Source organism: Triticum urartu, chromosome 2A (genome assembly GCF_056163025.1).
Source record: "Triticum urartu cultivar PI428250 chromosome 2A, HENAU_Tu73, whole genome shotgun sequence".
In the NCBI taxonomy this organism is placed as follows: Eukaryota; Viridiplantae; Streptophyta; class Magnoliopsida; order Poales; family Poaceae; genus Triticum; species Triticum urartu.
In genome coordinates, this window is record NC_141874.1 from 665,017,737 (window position 1) to 665,039,602 (window position 21,866).

The 21,866-nt window shown below is 42.5% G+C and overlaps 1 long non-coding RNA gene across 1 annotated transcript; it reads left to right on the top strand.

The window, feature by feature from the left end:
• Positions 1-16,237: 16,237 nt before the first annotated feature.
• LOC147986529 (uncharacterized) lies at positions 16,238-19,090 on the top strand. The gene is made up of 2 exons (XR_015615218.1): positions 16,238-18,587; positions 18,655-19,090. It is a non-coding gene; the product is annotated as an uncharacterized LOC147986529 (long non-coding RNA).
• The last annotated feature ends 2,776 nt before the right edge of the window (positions 19,091-21,866 follow it).

Below are 21,866 nucleotides of genomic sequence, written 5' to 3' on the forward strand. Positions count from 1 at the left end.
AATGATAAAAGCTTAGCTTTTAGAATGCCTCGGTGTCGAAAAACCCTAAATGATGAGACCATGATCTTGTTCCTTGACAATAACCAACTTTTTGACCAAACATTGTTCCTATTTAGAGAGAAACATGGCCAACAACGATGAGGCCGGGGGTTCGGGCGTCAAGGCATTCTGGGAGCTGTCCCAGGAGATGGAGGAACAACCTCACTTGTCTGAGGACGCCGCCTTCCCCACCGATCCTGAGACCACTGATGGTACCGCCAAGGATGATCCCACTGATGCCACCACTGATGGTGCCGCCGAGGATGCCACCACTGATGATGGCGGCGCACGCACAGATGGCAGCCAACCGAAGAGGCAACGGAAGGACCGGCGCCCGACCGTGCTCCGCACCCTCAAGGAGGAAGTTACTGAAGTGGACTCCAACGGGAATCCAACGGCGCCCGAACGAATAGTCAAGGGGTACTCGCTTCAGCTCGGGTGCATTCTCCGGAGCACCGTCTCGATCAACACCGAGAACCTCAGGCATCCTGACCGAGGGAATTTGCGCAACCTCCTCTTCACGAAGCTGCACGAACGATACAAGTTCCCCGCTGAATTTGAAAACACAAGCCTCAAAGGGAATAAAGTGAACAGTGCTGCCCTCACGAAGATGAGCACGGCCCTGTCTACTTGGAAAAGCAATGTGAAGAGAATGATCGAGAAAGGTGAGAGTTATGAGAAGATCAAGGAGAAAAATCCTTCGATCACCGAAGATGACTACAACGACTTCAAGATCAATTGCTCGAGCACCGCAAACTCCGAATCAAGTAAGTGGGGGAAAGAAATGCGGGAGCTGAACTTAGGGGAACACACACTCGGTCCCGGCGGTTACAGAGTGGCGGAGCCTATATGGGACAAGGAGGAGGCGGACCGTGCCGAGCAAGGCCTACCGCCCCTCTTCGATAAATACGGTGACAAGCAGACCAGGAACTTTGTTAGGGCCCGGTACAAGAAGGACCCGAAAACAAAGGAGCTTACCATGGATCCGAAGACCCGGGCGCTTGAGCTTGTTCTGGTAAGGAATACACCCCCGCGTAATTAGCTCCATATGGTTGCATTCTAATTAATGAAGCCAAATTTCTAAATGGTTCACATTCCTTTCGCAGGCGACTGAAAGCAGTAGCGCGGGGTCGACTAAGAGCAACCCTTGGGACACCACTCTAAATAGGGCGTTGAATGTAATGAAGAACAAGGATAAGCTCAGTAAGCCGACGTCAGCTGGTCGTGTGGCCGGCAAAGGCTTGTCGACAAAATGGTCGTCATACTATAACACCGGTGGGCGAAAGGAGAAAAAGACCAGCTCGGAAAGCCAGGCGCGTGAGGTTCAAGAACTCAGGGCACAGGTGGCGCGGATTCCGGAGATTGTCCAAGAGCAAGTGCAACAACAACTCGGAGCGACGATCACCGCCATTGTGCCTACCTTGATCCAGGGGATTAGTGCGTGGATTGCGGGCGGCCAACAGGGGCCGCCCCCGATTCCTAGCTTCACGGCCAGCAACTCGCAGAACATGATGGCGGGGCCATTGGTGTCTCCGGCGGAGGCGGCATTGGTGTCTCCGACGCCGGCACGGGAGCTTAATGCACCCGGGTGTACGCCGGCCGGCACCTCTGCAGCAAGCGGCCCCTCCGTCAACTGCACGCCCGCCGTTGGCGGTGCCTCGACATTAGCCAAGCTCGACGCCATCATCACGGTAACTAATTAAGCCTCTCTCGGCCGAGGACTTCATCTCCTTGCCTTTGACTGGGCATCCCTAACGCCCTACATGTTTTCGCAGGGCGCCGCCGACGTTCCGTGCACTCTCCTGCACTTCGTGAACAACGAGTTGGTCGATGTCGCCAAGGGCAAAATCGTTCAACCGGGCAACCCCTTGTTCCACGGTACCCAGATGCCACCCAACTTGTTTAGGGTTCAACTGGTTCGGGTGCTGCCAGGCTGCGACGAGTTGTTACCTCCGATTCGACCCGTCGGGGCCGACGATGATGACGTGATGACCCTCAGCGCCTGCCTGAGCTGGCCCCTGCTTTGGCCGAAGAGCCAGATTCGTTTGGGGGCGGGGGACACCATCCCAAAGACAACACCGCCAGTCGTGCCGGTGCCAAGTCGGCCCCATGGCAAGACCGCCGCAACGGTGCCGGACATCCCTATGCCACTGGATCCAAACATGCATATGGCACAGGATTAGAACGGCGACGACGACGATACATTTGCCAACGTCGATCAGTACTTTGCCGATCATGGGTACGGTGGCGACTTCATGGGGCCTCCTTCTCAAGAACCCAACCCAACAAAAGACGTGCGCGATCTAGCTGGTACCGCGGAGAAGCCAAGTTGCAACAGGCGCCGTCTGCCGTTCAGCTCTTAGGAGACGCCTCCAGCTGCCGACTTCACCGAGCCTCAGATAGGCGAGGTGCGAAATATTATCAGCCCCAACACACTCAAGAAGGCGGTCTGTGAGCAGAACTCGGTCCCATTACAGGAGAAGAAGAAGGCACGCAAAAGAAAGACTAACAAGCGTGCGGGCCAGCCGGCACCGAGTACGATCCGTGCTCAGGACGGGCCACCTTCACCTGAGGATATCTCGAGGAGGGTGCATGTGGCGGGTAGGCCGATGCTACCGAGAAATATGCTCGATGCTGCAACCGGTGCTATGCGGAGTCTGCATGACAGTGTTCTTTCTTTGGAGAAGCGGCCTCTCAGAGAGAAGGATGTGGCATACCCGGTTTTCGCGGCCAAGGTGCCAGAGGGCAAGGGCTTTGTGGATAACTCCATCGGGGGTACGATCGTCCTGCGGTTTGATGACATCCACGCTATGTTGAACCTTCATCCGCTGCACTACACCTTCGTTCGGCTATTTTCGCTGAGTATGGAGATGCGGATCATTCGCGACAAGACCCCGGACATCGTGATAGTCGACCCCTTCTACATGCGTGCCAAGATCTTGGGCAGCGTTGGGGACCGGCAAGTCGCGAGTTCTTACCTCGAAGGCGTCATTCTGGCAAACCAAGATAAGGATAACTTACTCGTGCCTTACTTTCCCGAGTAAGTCCTCCCCTCAACCGCCCCGTAACATATGAATTCTTAGATTTCGATCGTTTTTCTTTTAACATTCCGTGTTTTCTGCAGTGACACACATTGCACGCTCATCCTCCTAAGCCCCAAATATTCCATGGCCACGTATTTCGACCCGGACCGTCAGTCGAACATAGACTACACAAATGTCAAGAAGGTTCTTGATGATGTTCTCCCCGGCTACGTCAAATCTGGAGGCACCTTCACCAGGCCTATTCGTAAGTACGGCAAGCACGTGTTCTCCCACAATACGACGTTCTGCTGCGTCAAGCAGCCGCCTGGCGGTCAGAAGGGTGCCTACTACGCCATCCATCACATGCGGGCGATCGTACGGGACCATCATCAACTTCTGCTACCGAGTAGACTCAAAGATTGGGCCGCGAGCGTGTTGGCAATCCAGGATGCGGACATCAGACAAGAATTCTTTCGCATCCAGTCGGAGTTTGCGGAAATCATCCATCAAGATGTCCTTCGTACCTCGGGGCAGTTCTACCTCAGAAATCAACCGTACAACAGTGACATCGACACAATCCTACAAATACAGGCTGACAACGCCCGTTGTTTCATGACTCCCACGATAGACGGCGGCTTCATCCACGCTCCGGTCCCTTGAGTCGAGTCGAAAGCAGTGATGCTGTGTCTAGTTCTGAAACATCGATTGGCTCATGTTGTAATTAAACTTTAATGAACTTGTAGTATGTCTCTTTGGTTTCGAGAGTCGTTCAACTTAGATGTAATCGATGCTATTAATGTCTTGCTTTTCTCTTCTGATCGTTCTGTTGCATACTTATATATTGCTTATGTATTGTCTGTGAATTGGTACTAACGTTTCGTTTGGCTACTGCATAGCGATGCCGTGGTATGTCGTGTACAAGGGTAAGGTTCCCGGAGTCTACGACAATTGGGAGGAGTGTCGGAGACAGGTTCACCGATTCAGCGGTAACAGTTACAAAGGGTACGCCACTAGGGCCGAGGCCGAATCTAGATACGCCCGCTATCTAGCGGGAGAGGGGAGGGAGCGTTGGAGGAACCGGATGAAGACGAGTTTCATTGTGATGATGCTCATCGTGATGACCGCAGCTCTCTTCTATGTGATGGTAGTTTAGATGATCGATATCGACTTGTAATGTGAAGACAAACTCGCGGTCTTGAGACTTGTAATATAATGTTCTATCTTTGTTCGGTCTTTTCAATTCGGAGACTAATATGATGAATTGTATTCGGAGACTAAAATGATGAATTGTATTCAGAGACTAATCTTCTATTGTATTCGATGAATCTGTTGTTGATGTGTGCTGTCTATATTTTGTCCAATTATACATTTTGTAACCTGTGCAAAAAACAGAAAATTAAAAAATAAAAAAAACCTAATATTCATACTAATGGCGCATCACATCATAGTGCGCCATTAGTATGCCAAAGGATACTAATGGCGCATCATTAAACAGTGCGCCATTAGTATGCCGAAGTTACTAATGGCGCATTCTGTTGTTGTGCGCCATTAGTATGCCAAAGCACTTGGGTATACATGGCCCCCTGGGAGGCATACTAATGGCGCACTGTTGTATATACTAATGGCGCATCTGAGGTGCGCCATTAGTATACCAGATACTAATGGCGCACCAGTGGTGCGCCATTAGTAAAATATACTAATGGCGTGGCACTAATGGCGCACCACTAATGCGCCATTAATGGCCAAATTAGGTGCGCCATTAGTAGGCCTTTTCCTAGTAGTGGCAATTGCCAATTGATGTAGGAGATAAAGATCCTTCGGAAGCAATCGAAGACTTGTCTATTGGCAAGATTCATCTAACGGAGGTGAAGGAGAGTACCTCATCCGTCAAAGTAGAATCTTCTACCTCACGACAAGGTGAACCAAGAGTTGATACAGAAGCATCCACAAGTGGGACACACCAAGATGAAGAGAACGAGGAAATACACCAAGATGAACATCAGCAACCTCCTTCTCCACCATGATAAGAGAACGACAACATCAACAATGAAGAAGGACAAGAAGAAGGACAAGATGAAGAAGATATTCCACCCCGACCCAAGCAAAAGCTCTCACGAGTTAGAGCAAGAGTCGCCAGAGACCATCCCGTCGAGCAAATCTACAATGACATTCAAACCGGGAGAATCACTCGCTCTAAATCTCGTTTAGCTAATTTTTGTGAACACTATTCATTCATCTCTAGCATTGAACCTATGAAGGTTGGAAGAAGCATTGGAAGATCTGGATTGGATAAATGCTATGCATGAAGAGCTACACAACTTTGAGAGAAACCAAGTGTGGACATTGGTTGAGAAGCCCAACAACAACCATAACATCATCGGTACCAAATGGGTGTTTCGCAACAAGCAAGATGAAGATGGACAAGTAGTTCGCAACAAAGCACGTCTCGTCGCCCAAGGCTACACCCGAGTCGAAGGTATAGACTATGGTGAGACATATGCCCCCGCTGCTAGACTTGAGTCCATCCGCATCTTACTTGCCTACGCTAATCACCATGATATCACTTTATACCAAATGGACATTAAAAGTGCTTTTCTAAATGGTGAAATTGAGGAGGAAGTTTATGTTAAACAACCTCCCGGCTTTGTCAATCCTAAGAAATCCGGTCATGTTTACAAACTTCACAAAGCTCTTTATGGTCTTAAACAAGCTCCTAGAGTGTGGTATAAATGCTTGACCAAGTTCCTTATCGAAAAAGGCTTTGAGATTGGAAATATAGATTCTACTCTTTTCACAAAAAGGGTTAATGGTGAATTATTTGTATGCTAAATTTATGTTGATGATATCATATTTGGTTCTACTAACCCTCATTTTAGTGAAAAGTTTGGGAAGCTAATGTCGGAGAAGTTTGAGATGTCTATGATGAGTGAACTCAATTTCTTTCTTGGTTTGCAAATCAAGCAAACTAAGGAAGGCACCTTTGTTTCTCAAACAAAGTACACCAAGGACTTATTCAAGAAGTTCAACATGCAAGAAAGCAAAGGTATGAAAACTCCCATGCCTACTAGTGGACATCTTGACCTGACTAAGGATGGTAAACCGGTTGATCAAAAAGTTTATTGCTCTACGATTGGATCATTGTTATATCTATGTGCCTCTCGTCCTGATATTATGCTAAGCATGTGCATGTGTGCACGATATCAAGCGGCCCCCAAAGAATGTCATATTAAGGCTGTGAAAAGGATAGTGGGATACTTAATACATACACCAAATTTTGGCATTTGGTATCCTAAGAGGTCCTCTTTTGATCTTGTTGGCTATTCCAACTCGGACTATGCCGGAGACAAGGTTGATAGAAAGTCCACTTCGGTTACTTGTGAATTTCTTGGTAGATCTCTTGTGTCTTGGTCCTCCAAGAAACAAAACTCAGTATCCTTATCCACCGCCAAAGCGGAATACATTGTCGCTGGTTCATGTTGTGCTCAATTACTTTGGATGACCCAAACTCTTAAAGATTATGGGATATATGTGAAACATGCTCCTTTGCTTTGTGAAAATGAAATTGCCATTAAGATTGCCCATAATCCCATGCAACATTCCCGGACTAAGCATATTGAAGTTCGTCATCATTTCATTCGAGATCATGTTGCTAAAGGGGATATTGATCTTAAGCATGTTCGTACCGATAAGCAATTGGTGGATATATTCACCAAACCTCTTGATGAGAAAGTATTCTACCGGTTGAGAGGAGAATTGAACATCACTGATGCTTCAAACTTGGAGTAGGAACTCCACTTGGATACATGCAAGGCATGAATCTATGACTAATCCTTGATATTTCTCTTATGATGATATTCATATGTCTTGGATATACTTGCATCCTTGCATGCTATCTAACCCTTGTAGATACTTGGATGAATCTAAATCTATGAGATTGCAACTCACTCACATTTTGAGCAATTTCTACATCACCAAGTCGCTACAATACGGTGGTTTATGACAAGGAAGCATGAAACCCTTCAACATATCCTTTGACAAATTCTATATATCAAATTTCATTTGGTATCAAGTTTCATGATTGTCATTTTGGATACACAAGTGCTATTCCTTGCAAGACTAACTCATGTAGGTAGATGAACTCAAATTACAAATGGTGCACCCAACTCTTGATGAGCTACATCAACCTTGAGCATCCCACACAAGTTCAACTACATGATCAAGATCAACACCACCACCCAAGGTATGTTATTCCATCTTAGAGAAGCTTTACTCCAAGTCATGGGCCAAAGCAACTCAACAAGATGTGAATACATCAAATGCTTAAACGAAAAATGGTAACCCCATTTTGAGCTTAAATGATGAGTATGACTTATGATCAAGTGTTCTCACTTGACTCCTTAGTCAATATACTCTAACATAGGTGACTTTGTCACCGCCCAATTCTAGGTGAAGTTCTCTAGTGTTTCTCTGAGTTCTTGCATTTGTTCTTCGCATTTGTCCCTTGCATATTTTCCCTTCTTTTATCAAAAAAAACTTCATCTAGATTTTCTTTTTGTCTGTTTTGTTCTGCATTCCCTGCATTCAGTTCCTTGCAAATTCTTCAGTTAATTCATTGCAAATCCTTGTGAGATCTTTCTTACCTAGTGAGCTGAGGTGACAAGTGCTTTCTCCGATCTATTGCTTTCGGTCCAACCGAATCATTTCGGTGCAACCGAAGCACACACCTCGGTGCCACCGATTTCACTTCAGACAAAATGACTTGCCACTTGATCCTGCATTCCCTTTTGCTCCAGCTCCACTCAATGATTCTTGTCCTCTACCAGCATCACATTTTATACGCTACTTTGCTCAGTGACTCAAGGACCAAACCTATTTTGACTCACACACCAGAGGATTCCTTCTTGGAAATTGATGTCAAAGGGGGGGGAGAGAGTTCACATCAAAGCTTAATCCTTCAAAAAGGGGAGAGAATGCTTCAAACAGGGGGAGAGAAGAATTACATACCCCAGATGCTTGGTGTTCAAGAGGAGAGAAGTCACATGTCTTTAGAGGGAAAATACATGTTCATGTTGTTTGTGTATTTTTCTTTGCTCTGATTTTCTGTTCCCTATCTTCTCCTAGTATCCCATATAAGATTCAGGGGAGCAAGACATCTAAGGGGAGAAATTATTTGAATTTATTGCATATCTTTACCTTTTGGGGACATGTCTATATCTAATAGAGTATCCAGTGCTCACACTCTACATGTCATCCCAATCTTGGTACTCTTGTGATTCCTTTGTTTGCTCTGGCTAGTAGATGTATTTGTGTTATCTAACCTTGTTTACTCAGGTTCATCCCTTTCTAAGCCAACTCAAGACCACAAGGTAAGTAAATGCATCACACTCATGTGCATGAGGATCTCTTGCTGATGTACATACTGTTTGCAAGAAGGACTCATGAGCATGAAGGTACATTTCCTATATTCACATTTTGTTGCTCTGATGCATATAGCCAAGATACATGTAACTCATTGCTTGCTCTGTTATGTTTATGCACTCATATGCTCTTATGTTCCATATTCACATGATTGCATACATATAGGGGTAGCCTATGCATGTTGCATGTCCTTACAAAGCTTTACTTGTTATTCTCTATATCTTTATCTAAAACTTTGATGTATGTTGTCATCAATTACCAAAAAGGGGGAGATTGAAAGCACAAGTGCTCCCTGGGTCATTTTGGCAATTAATGTCAACATATCTTTTGTGAACTAATACTTTCATCTAGTATATTTCAGATAAGTCCAACAGTGGAGTGGCATGGAAAAGAGGATGTGGAACCCCTTCAAGATGATAAGGACAAAGGATTGGCTCAAGCTCAAAGCTCAGGGCTCTACATTTTACTTTTAGTGATCCAAGATCACATTGAGTCCATAGAAAGCCAATACTATTAAGAGGGGATGAGGTGTTGCTTAATGGCTTGCTTGCTCAAAGTGCTTAGTGATATGCTCCAAAGCCCTCAACCACTTTCTCACATCCACATACGTCCCAAACCAAAAGTCAAACTCGGCCCCACCGAATATTTTCATCCGGCGCCACCGAGTTCTCTTGACATAGCCACTGCCAGAAACCCTAATCAATTCGGTCACACCGATGGGATCTCGGTCTCACCAAGATGGGCTTGCAAACTCTCTGTTGCCTATTGCATTAATTTTAGTCTCACCGAAATATGAAATCGATACCGCCGAGTTTGCTTGGCCAACTCTCTGTTGTGATTATTACCCAAATCGGTCCCGCCGAGTTTGTGTAATCGATCCAACCGAGATAAGGCTTTACCCTAACCCTAGCACATCGGTCCCACCGAGTTGATCATGTCGGTCCCACCGAAATGGCCTAACGGTCACATATGTACTGGATCGGTCCGACCGAGTTTTCTGATTCGGTCCCACCGAGTTTGGTATAATGTGTGTAACGGTTAGATTTTCTGTGGAGGCTATATACCCCTCCACCCACTCTTCATTCATGGAGAGAGCCATCAGAACATGCCTACACTTCCAACATACATTTTCTGAGAGAGAACCACCTACACTTGTGTTGAGGTCAAGATATTCCATTCCAACCACATAAATCTTGATCTCTAGCCTTCCCAAGTTGCTTTCCACTCAAATCATCTTTCTACCAAATCCAATCCTATGAGAGAGAGTTGAGTGTTGGGGAGACTATCATTTGAAGCACAAGAGCAAGGAGTTCATCATCAACACACCGTCTATTACCTCTTGGAGAGTGGTGTCTCCTAGATTGGTTAGGTGTCACTTGGGAGTCTCCGTCAAGATTGTGGAGTTGAACCAAGGAGTTTGTACGGGCAAGAAGATCGCCTACTTCGTGAAGATCTACCCTAGTGAGGCAAGTCCTTCGTGGGCGATGGCCATGGTGGGATAGACAAGGTTGCTTCTTCGTGGACCCTTCGTTGGTGGAGCCCTCCGTGGACTCGCGCAACCGTTACCCTTAGTGGGTTGAAGTCTCCATCAACGTGGATGTACGATAGCACCACCTATCGGAACCACGGATAAAAAGTCTCCGTGTCTCCAATTGTGTTTGCACACTCCAATCCCATCCCTCTACATTCTTACAACTTGCATGATTTACTTTCCGCTGCTTATATACTCTTGTCATGCTTGCTTGATATGTATTGCGAATGTTTGAACTTGTGCTAAAACTCCACTTCAACTCAAAGAATTTAAAAACTGTAACTTTTCTTGTTAAGAGTCTATTCGCCCCCCCCCCTCTAGACACCTCTTCTCGATCCTTTCAGTCCCTTGTGATGGGTTCGATCTTGCGGTGCTCAATCTCAGTGACAGAAAGAGGCATGACACGCATGTATCGTTGCCATTAAGGATAAAAAGACGGGTCTATTTCTACATGAATTGATCTTGTCTACATCATGTCATCATTCTTATTGCATTACTCCGTTTCTCCATGAACCTCATACACTAGATGCATGCTGGATAGCGATCGATGTGTGGAGTAATAGTAGTAGATGCAGGCAGGAGTCGGTCTACTAATCTTGGACGTGATGCCTATATACATGATCATTGCCTTGGATATCGTCATTATTATTCACTTTTCTGTCAATTGCCCAACCGTAATATGTTCACCCACCGTATGCTATTTTCTCGGGAGAAGCCTCCAGTGAAATCTACGACCCCCGGGTCTATTTCCTATCATATTAAAATCAAAAATACCTTGATGCACTTTTTCTTTATGTATTTTATTTTGAGTTTTTTCTAGATCTATTTATTAAATCTTATACAATTTAATTTATCTCAATACCGAGGAGGGATTAACAACCCCTCTTACGCGTTGGGTTGCAAGTATTTGTTATTTGTGTGAGGGTGATGTTTATATAGTGTTGCTTGGTTCTCCTACTGGATTGATAACCTTAGTTTCATAACTGAGGGAAATACTTACCGTTGCTGTGCTGCATCATCCTCTCCTCTTTAGGGAATTACCAACGCAGACACGAGCAATCACGCAGTCTCTTGAAGGTGCTCATAGGGGTGTGCGTGCGTGTGTGCGTTTTGAGAGATGAGTGTATGTGTATATGTTAATAAACAAATATAGAAAAGGAGTGGGGGATGGGCATATACCTCCATGACAAGAGCATTTATTATTAGGGTATCCATTGTCTGTCCTAGATTGGGCAATTCCTATTCGGCGCATTCAATGCATGTTTCTTCAATAGTTTTTTAAGGGACTTTCTTCAATAGTTGTAAATGGGCGCACACACCCCCATCGCGTTGGGCCAGCCCATCTTACACTCTTTTTTTCGTACAATCTTCAAAAAATATGCGCCAACCATGATTCAATCTACGCCTGTAAGCTATGTACAACCATTGTAACCAAAATGGACAACTTTCTTGTTATGCCTAGTTACCTTCTTTATTTTTCTTGAAATAACAAACGTGAACTTGTTTTTTTGGCTGATTTTCTTACTTTTTTCACTTTCTGTTCTTTTTTAAACTATGCACATTTTTTCAATATTGATGATTTTTTTCAAAATTGATGAACTTTTTTTAAAAAATTTGTTGATTTTTTTTCAAAATCGATGATTTTTTTCAATTTTGTGAACCTTTTATTTCAAAATCGATGAAAATTTTCAAACCGATGAACTTTTTAAAATTTCCCATTTGTTTTAAATCGATGATTTTTTTCAAATTCATGAACTTTTTTCAAATTCACTATCTTTTTTGAAAAATAAACCATATCCCTGTTTTTCAAATATATGAACTTTGTCTAATCCATTTTTTCCAAAAAAAAATTACCAATTTTTAGATTCATTATTTTTTTCAAAGTCCAAATGGTCGACGGTTGACGCATCGACCGAACGATGTGATCGAAGGGAGACATGTGACCCTGGCTACACGCCCCCACTGCGTTGGGCCAGCCATCTTACACTTTTTTTCATACAATCTTCAAAAAATATGCGCCAACCATGATTCAATCTACGCCTGTAATCTATGTACAACCATCGTAACCAAACTGGACAACTTTCTTGTTGTGCCTAGTTACCTCCTTTATTTTTCTTGAAATAACAAACGTGAACTTGTTTTTTTGGCTGATTTTCTTACTTTTTTCACTTTCTGTTCTTTTTTAAACTTTGCACATTTTTTCAACATTGATGATTTTTTCAAAATTGATGAATTTTTTTTTTAATTTGATGATTTTTTCAAAATCGATGATTTTTTTCAATTTTGTGATCCTTTTGTTTCAAAATCGATGAACTTTTTCAAATCAATGAACTTTTCTAAAATTTACCATTTGTTTTAAATCGATGATTTTTTTCAAATTCACTATCTTTTTTTAAAAATAAACCATATCCCTGTTTTTTCAAATATATGAACTTTGTCTAATCCATTTTTTCCAAAAAAGATTACCAATTTTTCAGATTCATTATTTTTTTCAAAGTCCAAATGGTCGAGGTTGACGCATCAACCAAACGATGTCATCGAAGGGAGACATGTGACCCTAGCTACACACCCCCACCACGTTGGGCCAGCCCATCTTACACTTTTTTTTCGTACAATCTTCAAAAAATATGCGCCAACCATGATTCAATCTACGCCTGTAAGCTATGTACAACCATCATAACCAAATTGGACAACTTTCTTGTTGTGCCTAGTTACCTTCTTTATTTTTCTTGAAATAACAGACGTGAACTTGTTTTTTTGGCTGATTTTCTTACTTTTTTCACTTTCTGTTCTTTTTTAAACTTTGGACATTTTTTCAACATTGATGATTTTTTTCAAAATTGACAAACTTTTTTTTGAAATTTGATGATTTTTTTTCAATTTGTGAACCTTTTGTTTCAAAATCGATGAACTTCTCAAAAATTTACCATTTGTTTTAAATCAATGATTTTTTTCAAATTCATGCACTTTTTTCAAATTCACTATTTTAAAAAAAAACCATATCCCTGTTTTTTCAAATATATGAACTTGGTCTAAGACGTTTTTTCCAAAAAAATTACCAATTTTCAGATTCATTATTTTTTCAAAGTCCAAATGGTCGACGGTTGACGCATCGACCGAACGATGTGATCGAAGGGAGACATGTGACCCTAGCTACACACCCCCACCGCGCTGGGCCAGCCCATCTTACACTTTTTTCCGTACAATCTTCAAAAAATATGCGCCAACCATGATTCAATCTACGCCTGTAAGCTATGTACAACCATCGTAACCAAACTGGACAACTTTCTTGTTGTGCCTATTACCTTATTTATTTTTCTTGAAATAACAAACGTGAACTTGTTTTTTTGGCTGATTTTCTTACTTTTTCCACTTTCTGTTCTTTTTTAAACTTTGCACATTTTTTCAACATTGATGATTTTTTCAAAATTGATGAACTTTTTTTAAAAAAATTGATGATTTTTTTCAATTTTGTGAACCTTTTGTTTCAAAATCGATGAAAATTTTCAAATCAATGAACTTTTCTAAAATTTACCGTTTGTTTTAAATAGATGTTTTTTTCAAATTCATGAACTTTTTTCAAATTCACCATCTTTTTAAAAAAATAAACCATATCCCTGTTTTTTCAAATATATGAACTTTGTCTAATCCATTTTTTCCAAAAAAATTACAAATTTTCAGATTCATTATTTTTTCAAAGTCCAAATGGTCGACGGTTGACGCATCGACTAAACGATGTGATCGAAGGGAGACATGTGACCCTAGCTACACACCCCCACCACGTTGGGCCAGCCCATCTTACACTTTTTTTTCGTACAATCTTCAGAAAATATGCGCCAACCATGATTCAATCTACGCCTGTAAGCTATGTACAACCATCGTAACCAAACTGGACAACTTTCTTGTTGTGCCTAGTTACCTTCTTTTTTTTTCTTGAAATAACAAACATGAACTTGTTTATTTGGCTGATTTTCTTTCTTTTTTCACTTTCTGTTCATTTTTAAATTTTGCACATTTTTTCAACATTGATGATTTTTTTTCAAAATTGATGAACTTTTTTTTAATTTGATGATTGTTTTTTTTCAAAATCGATGATTTTTTTCAATTTTGTGAACCTTTTGTTTCAAAATCGATGAACTTTTCTAAAATTTACCATTTGTTTCAAATCAATGATTTTTTTCAACTTCACTATCTTTTTAAAAAAATAAACCATATCCCTATTTTTTCAAATATATGAACTTTGTCTAATTCGTTTTTTCCAAAAAAATTACCAATTTTCAGATTCATTATTTTTTCAAAGTCCAAATGGTCGACGGTTGACACATTGACCGAACGACGTGATCGAAGGGAGACATGTGACCCTAGCTACACACCCCCACCGCGTTGGGCCAGCCCATCTTACACCTGTAAGCTATGTACAACCATGATTCAACCTACACCTGTCAGCTATGTACAACCATCGTAACCAAACTGGACAACTTTCTTGTTGTGCCTAGTTACCTTCTTTATTTTTCTTGAAATAACAAACGTGAACTTGTTTTTTTTGGCTGATTTTCTTACTTTTTTCACTTTCTGTTCTTTTTAAACTTTGCATATTTTTTCAACATTGAAGATTTTTTTTCAAAATTGAAGAACTTTTTTTTTTGAAATTTGATGTTTTTTTTTCAAAATCGATGATTGTTTTCAATTATGTGAACCTTTTGTTTCAAAATCAATGAACTTTTTCAAATTGATGAACTTTTCTAAAATTTACCATTTGTTTTAAATTGTTGATTTTTTTCAAATTCATGAACATTTTTCAAATTCACTATCTTTTTTAAAAAATAAACCATATCCCTGTTTTTTCAAATATATGAACTTTGTCTAATCCATTTTTTCCAAAAACAAATTACCAATTTTCAGATTCATTATTTTTCAAAGTCCAAATGGTCAATGATTGACGCATCGACCGAGCGATGTGATCGAAGGGAGACATGTGACCCTAGCTACAGGTCTAGACACTTTTATTTGGGCCAGCCAAGATGCATGAGCGCCAGAAAGGAATTGCGACATTGTAGTGGCAAGCATCTCACCTCAATAGTGTAAGTGTTTCTCAAAAGAAAAACCTCAATAGTGTGGGGTGGCATGTTTGAATCCTCGGGAGCTCCCTCCTTTACATGCTTTTTCTACATCATGCGTTAAAAAAAGAAGTGGCTTCGCGTCGATGGGCCAACCCAGTAGTGTGCCGAGCCTTTGTGCCGCACTCTGCGTCATATAGGCGGTCCCTGAACGAACAAAAAACCCAGAGAAACAAGTTAGTACTACCTCAAATAGAAAAAATCTATATAATCGAAGAAATGAACCCCGCTTTATTATTGGGTATAGATTACACATCGAGAAAGATTTAAAAAACACAAAGGAAAAATAATGTTCAAAAGGAGTGGGGCTAGGCATATACCTCCATGACAAGAGCTTTTTTATTACTAGTAAATGCGTACGTGCAATGAATGTTGGTACTTCCTCCGTCCCAAAATTCTTGTCATAGATTTGTTTAGATACGGATGTATTATACATATACTAAACCTGTCCAGATTTAGTTTACCTGAATTTTTTGACTTTTTTCTACCAGTGAAAATGAACCCAATGAGATGGCGCCACGTGCATTACTAGGGGACCTGGTGGGGTACGCACCTGTGTGCAGCTAGCTATTTTATTCAGGATATTATTTCAAGTCAACTGAGCAGTTTGTCGGGAGGAGGAATTGGCCAGGCGCAGGGGGCTATAGTTGCGTGACGTGAGGCTGGTCATAGTGGAAGTAACTTATATTAGTGTCATGCATATGATATTAGTTTAAATTACTATCTTCATAGTATAAAATAATATAGTAATAATGTCATAGAGGACTTCATTTATTAGCTTGTAGACTCATTTTGTTTTGGGAAGTGCTATGTTACAATAACATATTATGTTACCACTTTTCATTAACTACGCCACGTAAGTAAAAAAATTTTAAAGTGCGCTATGTTACCAGCTAAGTTACTCCCACTAGCCTATAGATTTCTCTGCCGAGTGCATGCATGCATGCTTGGGCGATGGGTGGTCGTGTCTCCTTTCCAATGAGCGGTCGCCGCTTATTAAGTTCTCTCTCGAAGAGTCTGCATGTATCTTCATAGATGGATGCCTCTCTCTCTATATATAGGTCATCACCTTGGCTGGTATGCATGACAAGATGCTCGCTTCACCTTCGTCTATTCCCAGCCTGGCCAGTAACTACCTCCGCTCTTCTGCCACTCCGAAGATGGCCGCCCTCCCCTACTCCACCCTAGTCATGGAGCCGGCGCCTGCAGGTCGTCCGATCCGGTACCTCTCTTCCCGGTGTAGGCCAGGTCCAGGAGATCCGGCTGGAAGTAGCTTCGTTCTTTCTCTGCCCGGCGGCCGTCGCCTCGCACGCTGACGCGCCGTCGCCGCCGTCATGTATGCCGACCACAGTTGTGCGCTCGCTGATGCCGCCAAGATCAAGCATGCTCAGGTATGTGTCCCGTTGCTTGAATCGGCACCGACGATGGCGCGTACGCGGAGTCCGCGACGTAAGCCTATGTGTGCTCAGTCAGGTTCTCCGGCAAAGACGAAGCCGACGCCACCAGCCCCCCGCAACGGAGCGGAGGAGGCGGCCCAGCGGCTGCACCTCTTGGCGGACGGGAGAAGGACTAAACTGGACGTGGGGGTAGAGGAGGACGATCTCGACGGTGGATATCTTGCAAAGCTGCTGCCATGCGTCGCCGTAGGACGCGACGATGAGGCCCTCTGCTACATGAATGTTAGAGGCCTCGAGGACGCATCTTGAGCGTTCATGATCTCGCGTGCGTCGTCAGGGGACGACCGCGTTGAGCTCGCCGAGGCGGAGCATCATGAGCGGGCCATGTGCGGCAGCGAGGTTGTGTAGGTGGACGATGATCGTCGGTGCCGGGTGCCCACGGCCTCCACGGCGTCAAGCTCGCCGAGGCAGAGCATCATTGCGGGCCATGGCGTGAGCGCGGGGCGGGGCAACGTAGGACCATGCGCTGGTGTCCTCGAGCCTAACAATCGGCCGGTGCTTCGAGCTCGAGCACGCCTATGCCACTGGAGCCCCGCTGGTCCGCCCCGCGCCTCTGGCTGTTCAGCGAAGCCCGTTCCTCGACCTGGCTCTGCCCGGGCTCGGCGGGTTGCTGGCAGTGTCACGGGCTCACGGCTGATGCAGAGGAGGCAGAGGAATTTTTTTCCTCATTTTCTTCACGGCTGATTATTTGCACATACAACAGCTTCGTCAAATAACTTCAACCGTGCATTATCATCATCCTTTAACCTTCGACTTCATCCACAGCAGCCTGCACAACCTCTGTGTCGTCGAGCTGCCTTCACCTCTGGATGGCACTGCGCCGCCCAAGGTGGTGCACGAGTGGCGAGCCTTCTTCGGCGCTCACAAGTGCAGGTCGCTTATGGACAACAGCGTGCTTTACCTGCGGGACAACAGGTTGTGCGTCCCTAAATTGATCAGCGTCTACAACGGAGTCCCGGGGCAGAGCAATGAGCATGAGCTGATCGACATGTAGCCTCGCTGGTGTGGAGGTGTTGAACCAAGCTCTGGATGATCAAGCAGAAGTGTTGGCCTGTAGGGATTACACACATTCGATTGCTGTGGCACTAACTATGTGCTTACGACTTTTGTTTACTTTCAGGTTCAACACTCAAGTTGTTAATTCACACAGAGTTGAGCTTCAGCTTCAGATCAACATTCTCTAAATCTTCCTCACCATGGATTGAGCGTGCGGGTATTCACACACCCTTGTTTTTATGGTTAATTTTTTATCACTTGATTCACTTCTACAGAACAACTTGAGCTAGCCTCTTTGATTATTAGTAGCCGATGAAAGAAGCCCACCAACTTAATTGCCGACATAAGTTGTAAGACATGGAGTTTTAAACCTCCTTTTTAGTTGAACCATCGTTATTTGTTACTATCTCCGTCCCATAATGTAAGACTTTTTGACACTATTGTCAAGACATCCGTCTAAGTTATTCTAAACATTTTCCTGCTCTATATGTTGAATCAAAGTTTCTAGAGAAACAAAGTTCAATGATCGCTGTTATGTGAAGGTAGTTGGTGACTTGCTGTTATGTTTTTGTCAACATAAATATGATTTTGCTTTTGAAGATTTAGAGAACTTGTGGCAATTTGCCTGAAGAAACAAGTTTGGTTGTTTCATTTATTGGGCATTTCTTGAGAAGCAGCTGCATCGCAGGGATCCCAACCTGAGGTGCTGTATACTGTTGCTCTTGGTATTTGGCACATGCATACATCAGAGGTAGGTTGCTCCAACGACGAGCACCTGGTTCGTCCGCATAATGATCTTTGGGGATCAATCAGCGATCAGATATTCTGAAGAAAAGAAAAAAGATTTTGACATATCTTTATTGTTTGTAACATAAAGATACCAAATCTCTAAGAAAATACCTGGTGTTACAGGCGTGAACATCTACAGATTCTGAAACTGTTTTTTGTTATCATGCTTTGCAGATACTGCAGATTTTCAGAGACCGCTGAAATGCACGACTTGCTGGTGAGTGCTTCGTTTTTTCCTTTCAAGTTAGCTTCTTGATTTGGTGATCTGATATTTATCCCCGTAGGCTTATGGTGGCTATGAGCAATGCTAGACACACGGACTACACACTTGAAGTGGCGAAGGAAAGGCTTTTTACTACACAAGAAAAAGCACGATACAAGCAATGACAATTTAATATGGCTCGCCAGCAAATATGTACCCAACAGAATGAATATGCAAGACAAGCAGTGATCTTGGCGGAAATATGCAACAATTTCTGTGAGTCTTTGCATGTACACCGACGTCATCTATCACAACAAGGATCCCATCATTTCATACACAGGAGCAAAGCGTAGCCACCATAAGTAGCCCTTATTAGTAATATATCAGCGAGGAAAATGGACTGTACATATGGTGCCAATATAAGTAGACCTTATTAGTAATGTATCAGCGTGCACCCTTTCGTTCATCATTATGCATCTTGCATAGCTGCAATAAATATACTTATTTTCCATCTTTTATTATACTTGACTCATCGCATATACTCTTTCTGGGTTCTAGCCATGGACGATTCTGTCGTTACAAATATAACAATGCCTTTTATGATCTGTATAAACACAACGTACGGATGGGCGCGGCGTGCCGCCGCGCGGGCTATGCTAGTCTAACACTAAAACGTAACTAGATACATCCGTATTTAGATAAATCTAAGACAAGAATTTTGAGATGAAGGGAGTATTAAAAAGAAAATAAATTGCATGTTGGTATTATGTAGGATATCAATTCACATTTATTACGTGGATAGTGTAGAAGTTGATATTTGATATGATATTAATTACACGCTAAATATATTGAGCGTTCGCTGTTGAAGCAATATAGATTGTTGGATTGACATGATTTAACGACCGAGATTGATTGGATCTGCCTCTTTGGGTCTTTTTAATATAGATTATTATTTTTAGACAAGATATAGATATATATGTATATTTTTAAGATATAGATATATAGATTATTGACAAGATATAGATTATTGGTTCACCAACAGGCACCTGCAGGCGTTTCTTATTGGGCTGACCCGTTCCGTTGCTTTTTCATGTTCTTTTAAAAAAAGAAGTGGCTTCGCGTCGATGGGCCGACCCAGTAGTGTGCCGAGCCTTTGTGCCGCACTCTGCATCATATAGGAGGTCCCTGAAGGAACAAAAAACCCAGAGAAACAAGTTAGTACTACCTCAAATAGAGAAAATCTATATAATCGAAGAAATGAACCCTGCTTTATTATTGGGTATAGATTACACACCGAGAAAGATTTAAAAACACAAAGGAAAAGTAATATACAAAAGGAGTGGGGGCTAGGCATATACCTCCATGACAAGAGCTTTTTTATTACTAGTAAATGCGTATGTGCAATGAACGTTGGTACTTCCTTCGTCCCAAAATTCTTGTCTTAGATTTGTCTAGATACGAATGTATCTAACACTAAAACATAACTAGATACATCTGTATTTAGACAAGTCTAAGACAATAATTTTGGGATGGAGGGAGTATTAAAAAGAAAATAAATTGCATGTTGGTATTATGTAGGATATCAATTCACATTTATTACGTGGATAGTGTAGAAATTGACATTTGATATGAATTAATTACATGCTAAACATATTAAGCGCTCGCTATTGGAGCAATATAGATTGTTGGATTGACATGATTTTACGACCGAGATTGATTAGACATCCTCTTTGGGTCTTTTTAATATAGATTATTATTTTTAGACAAGATATAGATATATAGATTTTTTTAAGATATAGATATATAGATTACTAGTATAAATGCCCGTGCGTTGCACCGGGCAATAAAAGGGGCACAACATGTTTCATGTGTCATTGTGCACCTTTTTTATATGCAATTTTAATAAATGTTGATAATAAGGTTAAACATGGAAATATCCTTATTTTTAATAAAAGTTAATGTTTTCATACCGCTTCAACTCATCAACCGTGCTACGCTCTTCAACTTCAATACACAAAATGACTTGTGTAGACATGGTTATAATCTCAAGGAATTGATAGACTCTGCTTGACCTATGTTTATGAATCATGCACATTGCCTTTATCCATCCAATACATGTTTGTTCATGACCTAAAATGGTGAAATCAAACCAGACAGAACCGTACATGGTTACGAATTAAGTCATACTCCGCTCAAGCAACCTAAACTCGGCCTTGACTCAATGAGTGGTGAGATGCTAGGACACGGGGATCCAACATTATTGGAGGAGCACCGAGGACAATGGCCTGCTTTACGCGAGACTTCGAGTCCTCCTCATGAGTAGATGACGAGTGCGGGAGGCAGGCTTCTCCCTGCCAGCACGACTCGTCACCTGCCTATAATTCCACCGTTTTTTTATTTTTGATCTTTTAACCTATAAATTCCCTACCTTCCACTAACTTGCATATTTTATAATGTTTCTTATTTTATTTTATGCATTTTCATTTCATCATGCCATTTATAATGCTTCACACCAAATTAAAAACTATGAAGTTTTTCAGAAAATCATTTGATCTTTCCTTCCATTTTATACAATTGCTTTTCCAAATTCCTTTTTAAGCTTTTCAAAAAATCAAATGCCTTTTTATACTTCAAGTTTTGTACCCAAACTTTCCCAATCACCATTTTAATACTTTACCAAGGTCCACCAAAATTTTCAATTTATTTGGACACTTCTAAAACCTTGTCATAGTTCTAACCTATTTGAATAAATTCAAATGTGTTTGAATTTAAACCTTGTATTGCCCACTTCTAATTTTCTTGGAAGAAGCACATTTTTGCGAGTCCAGCAAAAATAGCACCTTGCCAAAACCCCATTCCTAATTCTCTCTTCTTTCTACTCTTTATCTATTTATATCTAATAAACAGAGAAAATGTGAGAATTAGGAGAGAGAGAGAGAGAGCAGTATCTAAACCGGCCGCCCATTCGGCCTAAGGTCCAGCCCAGCCACACCCACCTTAACGTAACCTAGCAATCCAATCTTTTACCCCTCAAAAAAAGCAATCCAATTTGTTACCCCTCAAAAAAAGCAATCCAATCGATTCCTTGGACAGCCTCGATTCCTTTCTCCCACCTCGTGCCGTCAGGGGAGGCGCCCCAAGCGCGCGCCCGATCCCCGGCACTGGCCGGTTCCGGCCCACCCCGGCGAGGTTGCACCGCCGCCGGCCTCGCTCTTCCTCGCCTCACCTCAATGCTCCTCCTCTCCTGCTTCATCGCGGCACCATGGCCGAGCCGCTCGCCTCCGTCCCCATGAC